The sequence below is a fragment of the Pteropus alecto genome, unplaced genomic scaffold, assembly GCF_000325575.1.
Source record: "Pteropus alecto unplaced genomic scaffold, ASM32557v1 scaffold23, whole genome shotgun sequence".
NCBI lineage: Eukaryota > Metazoa > Chordata > Mammalia > Chiroptera > Pteropodidae > Pteropus > Pteropus alecto.
Window position 1 is genome coordinate 8,339,358 of NW_006435837.1, and position 8,505 is coordinate 8,347,862.

An 8,505-nucleotide genomic window follows, 5' to 3' on the forward strand; every position below is an offset into this window, starting at 1 on the left:
AAGGAAGGAAGGAAGGAAGGAAGGAAGGAAGGAAGGAAGGAAGGAAGGAAGGAAGGAAGGAAAAAGGAAAGAAAAAATGGGAAAAAAAGGAAAAGAAAATACTGTGAGTAATTATATGCCAACCTTTTGTACAATCTTGAAGAAATTTATAAATTCCTAAAACAATCTCCAAAAATAGTCAAGAAGAAACAAAAAAAATCTGAACCAATCAATTACTACTAACAAAATCAAACCCATAATCAAAAAACTTCCAACAAACAAAAGTCCTGGACCAACGACTTTACAGATCAATTTTACCAAACATTCAAACAAGAATTAACACTTATTCTTCTCAAACTATTCCAAAAATTCAGAAAGAGAAATGGCTTCATGTTCATTTTACAAATCCATCATAACATTGACAGACATTACCAAAAAAAAAAAACAAGCGCGAGAGAGAGAGAGAATTACAGGTTGATATCACTGATGACCATAGATATAAAAATTCTCAACAAATGTTGGCAAACCGAATTCAGCAATATATTTAAAAGATCATGCACTATGATCACGAGAGATTTATTCCTAGGATGCAAGTTTGGTTCAACATTCACAAATCGATTAATGTGATACACCACTTTAACAAACTGAAAGAAGGTCATATGATCATATCGATAAATACGGAAAAGCATTTAACAAAATCCAGCATCCATTTATGATAAAAACTCTCAGCAAAAGCCATATATGACAAACCCACAGCTAACATCATACTCAATGATGATGAGCTGAAAGCATTTTCTTTAAGATCAGAAACAGACAAGAATGTCCACTTTTGCCATTTTTATTCAACATAATATTGGAAGACCTAACCACAGCAATCAGACAAGAGAAAGAAACAAAAGGCATCCAAATAAGAAAGAAAGAAGTAAAACTGTCATTATTTGCAGATGGCATGATACTATATAGAGAGAACCTAAGGACTCCACCAAAAACTATTAGAACTGATCAAGAAATTCAGTAAAGTAGCAAAATACAAAATTAATATTCAGAATTGATTGCATTTTTGTACCCCAAAAATGAACTATCAGAAAGAACATAAACAAAAAATCCAATTTATACTTGCATTAAAAAAATCTAGGAAAATATTAAACTAAAGAGATAAGAGACTTGTACCCCCCAAATCATAAGACACTGAAGAAGGAAACTGAAGAAAATATAGGTAAGTGGAAGCATATGCCGCGCTCTGGCTAGGAAAAATTAACATAGTTAAAATGCCTTATACTACCCAAAGCAATCTATTGATTCAATGTAATACCTATCAAAATACCAATGGTATTTTTCACAAAACTAGAGCAAATAATTTTAAAATTTATATGGAACCACAAAAAACCTCCATAGCTACAGCAACACTGAGAAAGAAGAACAAAATTGGAGATATTACGCTACTTGATATCAAACTATGCTATAAGCCTATAATAATCAAAATAGCATAGTTCTGGCACAAAAACATTCACATAGCTCAATGAAACAGCTCAGAAACAAACCTATGCCTGCCTGTACAGTCATTTAACTTACAACAAATGGGTTAAGAACAGTCTACTCAATAACGGTGTTGAGAAAACTGAAAAAATACATGCACGAAAATGAAATTAGACCTTTTTACACCACATACGAGAATAAACTCAAAAAAGAATTAAAGACTTAAACGTGAGACCCAAAACCATAAAACTCCTGGAAGAAAACATAGGCAGTAAACTCTTTGAAATTGCTTTGGTAACATTTTTTTTTTTTTTTATGAGTCTCCTCAAGCAAGGGAAACAAACAAAAAATGTGACTACATCAAACTAAAAAGCATTTGCACAGCAAAAGAAACCATCAACAAAGCAAGTGACAACCTGCTGAATAGAAGATATTTGTCAATGTTACATTTGATAAGGGGTTAATATTCAAAATTTATAAAGAACTCATATAACTCAACAATGTCAGAGGCCAATGTCAGCCCCCCAACCCATGCCACCCACCGTGTTCACTGTGAATTGGCTGAACTTGGGAGAACTGGATCCCCCATGTCTTCTTTTTTAAGCATTAAAGGGGTATAATTAAAATTCCTTTGTCTATTAGTCATAAAAATAATTTTAATTCATCAAAGTTTCTATAACAAATATTCCAGAAAAATAAATCAGATTATAAACACAATGTAATCTCATTTGTATCGTTCCTCACTTAAATGACATTATATACTACATAAATTTGTTCCAAATATGTTTAAATGTACTTGATATAGCCTCAAAAACTTGTAATCAAACAATCTAGAAAAGTGAGACCAAGAGAACTGTAGGCACAAAAACTCATGAATTTCTTTATTCCTAATAATTTTTAGAAACTGTCTTTCTAATTTCAAGGGTAAATTTACTCAAAGGGGAAAAATAAACAAATCAGCAAATACAACCTTTACAGTATTTATCGATGGGATACAGTCATTATGTCAAAACCTAGCCATCAATATACAACCTCATTTCCCATCTAAAATTAATGAGAATATATTTTACTTTAAGTGGGACACAGAGGTAAAGTGCCAAAACTTATAGTATAACTTTAAAGTCTGAAATTTATACTTCAAATATCAAAAGACACAATTCCCCAAATCATGAAAACATGATAAAGTAACTATACACACAAAAAATGGACATTTAAGTCATTTTATTTTTTCTTGTATATGATGAAAATGTATATTTATAATTTCAACTTTTAGATGGCATACTTCATAAAGTCATTATTCACTTAAAATAGACAAATCTTTACAAATCCTTTAACTTAAATTCCATAGATGTTTATAAAATAGTACTTGAAAGATTGACCCCATAAGGAAAAAAAGAGTCCTGTTAAGCAAAATAATAAACTACAAATATAAAATATACCAGAATGTTAAAAACCTCATAGTGCTCTATAGGAAAATCAATAAAGATAACAATATTTCTGAGAAAAAAGTATATAGTATTATAAATTTAACTGTAAATTTTGTAAATGAATTCAATAAGGAATACTTTTAAACCTTGCCTTGTCACATAATCACCATCTATTTTGCACAAAACAATTAAAATGATACACTTTTTGAACATGTTTTTACTTTTTCCTTTATTGGCAACTTTGGATGAATTCTTACATTTTCATTCCAGAGGGCATTTTTTACAAATATCTAAAAAAAAAATTTGTATTTTTCAATTACAGTTGGCATACAATATCATATTAGTTTAGGTATACAATATAGTGATTTATATAACAATTACATAACTTAAGGAGTGATAAATCCAGATCCTATATGACACCATACATAATTATTATACTATTATTGACTATATTCCCTATGCTGTACTCTACATCCTTATGACTTCATAACTACCAATTTGTACTTCTTAACCTTTCTGCTTTATCACCCATTCCCTCAACATCCCCCCTCATCTGGCAACCATTAAAATGTTCTCTGTATCTATGACTTTATTTTCATTTGTTTAACTTTGTTCTTTAGATTACATATGTAAATGAAAGCATATGGCATTTTTCTTTCTCTGACTTACTCCACTCAGCACAATACCCTCCCACGTTGTTGCAGATGGCAAGATTTTACTCTTTTTTATGGCTGAGTAATATTCCATTGTATATATGTATCACCTTTTCTTTATCCATCCATCCACTGATGAACACTCATGTTGCCTCCATATCTTGGCTATCGTATATAATGCCGCAATAATATGTATGGTTGCACAGGGGCCTTTAAAGTAGTGTTTGGGTTTCTTCTGACAAATACCCAAAAATAGAATTTCTGGGTTTTTGTCTCTTGTTATAGTTATGTGATATACTCCAGATATTTTTTTGTTGTTTTCATTTTCATAAGATATCTTTTTCCATCCATTTACTTTCAGTCTTTGTGTATTTTTTAATCTAAGGTGGTTTCTTGTAGGCAGTGTTATTTACAGGTCTTGTTTTTTTCTTGACTTTGTTCATGTATTCTCTGATTCTTTCCAATTTCTGCTTTACTGGATATTTTTTAGTGTTAACTTCCTGAGTTGCCAAATAAACTTCTATAACAACTTGTTTCTAGAAACACATATCATGGTCTTTGGCATCTCATTTACGACACCAATAGAATTCTGAAATGTTGATAACTACTTATGAATCTCTGCTGTATAGTCTTCATTAATTTCATCTCTTGCCAATTCACTGGACTTCTATACCTCCCTTAGTCTTTTTGTAAGCTTAGTTTCTTCTCAGAGGAAAATGGTAATGATAATAAAAAATTAAATCGATATCTCTAAGTGGATAAATGCCAAACAGTATCTAATATTCTCATAAAGGCAAAACCATGGCCATAAGATTTCACAGCTAATGGGATTTTATTTCCCATTCCCAAGTTTGCGACTTTGGACCACTCGTTCTGTATTCAGAAAGACCCAGTGAGGATATGAGAATGGGATGCTGAATGGGTGGTGACTTGATGGTGATTTTGAATTTCTAGGCATTTGGAAAAATCTTTTACTATCTTACTTCTTCCATGGGTTTCTAAGCCTGTATTTGAAGCTGCTCCCTGGAGCTAGCATCATTGCCTCAGCCCCAGCTCAGATCATCAAGCTTTAGATTCTCATGGAAGCACCGGTTCCTGATGCCACAAAGGTTGGGGACCACTGCCTTATACAATCGACACTGTCATCTGTGCAGAAAATGGTCATTTTCCTTAGAATAGTTGGATCACCTTTAACACTCTCAATAAGACAAACAGATCACTCCGGCCTACCCATCAAAAGTGTGAAATTCACACAGGGAATTTTTGTTAGTTTCTGTTGTTCAAAGTTGAACTACAGACATGGAAAGTAGAGGTGGACCTCCCTTATCACTTAGTAGAAATTTTTTCCTTGATCCAGATAACTTATTAGAGGGAAAGGACTAGTTAACTTTGTCAGTGTCAGCTCCAGTCAATAATATCTTCTCCGCTTTTAGGGAAAAAAATTAGCTAAGGCAAACAGCCTCTTCTTCACCAAATACTAGTTTATTTCAGCCTTTCAAGGATGAGGCTTCTAGGACTCAAATGCTGCTGGGGTCCTTGTGTGTGTCCTCTACAGGGTCCAGTGTCTTTGGGCAATGCCTAGGGCAACCAAGCTATTGTTACCAAGCTGAACTGGGGTTCAGCCACTTGGTAGTGTCAGCCAAAATAATATTCCAAGTTGATTTTGTTAGTAGGAACTTTATTGCAAGCCAGCAAGCAAAAAGTACATTGGGGATCTTTCCAAAGCAGTGCCCTGCAGAGCAGAAAAGTCTACAGAGCTTTAAAGGACTCATTCCTTACACCATAGCTTATTTGGAGTGAGCACATGTAGTATGTAAACATGGCTATACCTACATGGCATGCAGCGAAAATAAAGGATAAGGTCTGTCTTGGGCAGAGATTTTAGTGTAATAATGATGATAGTTTAGTGATAAAGCTCATGGTGAGGCCACTGGTAGGGGTCTTCAGATAACTTCAACTGATTTCAGGTAGTTTCTGGAAGTTTCCTAATTTTACTTTCTGGCCCTAAAGAAAAATATCTCAGGCAAGCATTGTTCAAGTTCAGACAAGGAAGCAAGCATAGTAAATATTTAAGTAATTAAATAGGTTTTCTTCAAATTTTTAAGCCTTCTATACAACGTAGGAAGGCCACAGTATCCCAAGCCTGGGGATCTCAGGTTGTTTCCACAGGCAGATTCCATAGACAGAGAAAAAAAATTCTTTTAGGTAAAACAGCTCCTCTCACTGTTATTTTGAATGGCTCAATTATTTCTACTTTTAATTGTCTGCACTCCCATGTGTAATGTATGTAGGTAGATACCCACAGATAGGGCCACTCTATAGCTCTATGCAATGAGGTAAGTGGAAAAGAGAAGGAAAAAATTCAATCCTTTTTTTTTTTACTGTACTACTAACCTTATTACATTTTGTTTACTAGAAATAGGATTTTCTCTTTTTAAAAACCTTTTTTGAAGATAATTTTAACTTTATCGAAAAGTTGCAAATATACCTCTCACTCAGCTTCTCCTTATGTTAACATCTTATCTTCCCATTTACATTGTCAAACTAAGAAATCAACACTGGTGCAGATTATTAATTAAACTCCAGACTTCATTTGGACCAATTTTTCTATTAAAGTGATTTTTCTAGTTTAGGGGCCAATGCAGGTTATCATATTACATTGAGTTTGTGCTCTTTTTTTTTTAGCAAACATCCATTTAAAGTAAGCTAGCTGACCTTTTTAGCAGCTGTACTGAGTAGAACTCTGGGGAGACTGGCTTAGGAGACAAAGATAAATGTCCACCAGCAATTTACTGTTGGTATTTGCAGATGCAAAATACCACCTGGGAGGTGCGCAGTCAGAGTAGTTTGCAAACATGGCCTCATGATTGTGGAACTTAGGATACATATGCCAAAGCCCCACTGAGAACACATTTGCTATGAGCTGGGAAGAAACATAAGACATTCTTAACTAGAGAGTGATTCTGAAGGGAAGACTTTGAAAGGTGATAAACAAGACTTCAATAGGAAAGAGAACATACTGCAAGGTGCTGAGGTCATCATTCAAAATTTACACACTTAAAAATGTGAATATTCTCATCTCCAAAAATAATAAAGGGAAGTACCCTAACACTGGGAAAATAGTATGTGTATCTGACATTTTCAACAGTGCTTGGTGAGAAGAAAACAATCTTTCTTTTACTATGTGGCAGCAAAGAACTAAAAAAAAAGAGTACTTTCATTTCTCCCAGATGTAAAGAACCAGAAAACACACACACACACACAAAATCAATGTGCCATGCCAACACCTAGTTAGAAAACAGTTTATTTAATTTATTGATTATTAATTTTGTTGATGACAAAGAAATTGCAGTGTGGATCTGTAGGATTTCAGTGTTCAATCAAAGTGTTATCAGGTTCTGGTTCCCATATTCAAAGTTTGACTTCAGCTCTCCCATGAAGGCCAAGATAGAGAACTGATGCTCTTTCTATTACTAGGTTTGGGTTGCCATCACAAAATACCACAGAGCATGTGGTTTACGGGACATAAATTTATTTTTAAATTTATAATTTACCAGTTCTTGCAGCTGGTAACTCCAAGATTAAAGTGTCTGCAAAGTAAGTTTTATTCCAAGGGCTTTTCTCTTGGCTTAAAGGAAGCTACCATTTTACTGTGAGCTCTATATAACCTCTTTTTGTGAATGTGCACACAGAGAGTCAGAACTCTAGTGTCTCTTCTAGGGTTACTAATCCTATCTGATTAGGTATGTTCATCCTTAAGACCTCAATTAACATTATTCATCTCTTAAAGACCTTATTTGTAGATATAGGCTCATAGAGGGTTTAGACTTCAGCATGTGAATTTGAGGAGACAAAATTGAGTCCATAGCATTCTTCCACTCTTATCTTCCACACAATTACAAACCTTCACATACTCACCATCAAATCCAGACTTCGATTGGAGTGGGAGTTGTACTGCTGCCAAAAACCCAGTTCAAGAACTCACCTAGGAGGATAAGTTTTACTTAAGAACAAGAGAATCTAGGGTGACTTCAGTAGTTGAGTGATTCTTAATCTTTCTGAATCTGAATTTATAGATATTTTTATCTGTAAATATAAATATTAAAATCTGCCATAACTATTTTGCAGGGCTCTAGTAAGAACTTAAAAAACAAGTTTTTATTCTTGTGTATGCTCTTTGCTTGTCCAAAAACATTGCTTTGTATAATAGTATTCAACAATGGATAGTTATTATTCATATTATTTAATATATAATAAAGCAGCACTTTCCTCTTTTTGAATTCTAGTAAATATGAGAGTCTCACTGCAGTAAAGAAAAAAAATCTTATGTTATTTGGAAAAATATAGAACTATTCGCCAATTATCCCCAAAGAAGACTATGTTCTAATCCTTGGAATTTATGAATATGTTACTTTACATGGCAAAGAAAATTAAAGTTGCAGGTGGAATTAAATTTAGTAATCACAAGACCTTAAAATAAAAAGATTATCCTGGGGTGTCTGGGTGGATCTAATATAACCAAAAGTGTTCTTAAAAGTGGAAGAATAAGATGTCACTATGGAATAGAGAAACAGAGTTGGCAGTGTGAAAAAGAGTCAACTTGCTATTGTTGACTTTGAAAATTGGAGAAGTACTCCATCAGGCAAGGACTAGAGATATTCTCTAGAAACTGGAAAAGGACAAAGGCATGGATTATTTTCCCCCTAGAGTAGGAGTATAAACATGCCAACATCTTAATTTCAGCCCAGAAGAATCCATGTTTGATTTATGATCTACGGTACTGTAAACTAATAAATTCACGTTGTTAAAGTTGCTCTGTGGTCATTTGCTGCAACAGTACTACAAAAACTAATACACCTATCAACAGAAATTCTGGGGTAATCATCGTATTCTTACACACACAAAAAATAAATATTAATTAGCTGCAGTTTTTCAAGAACATCCTTTTCTACCTATTCACATATAATTAA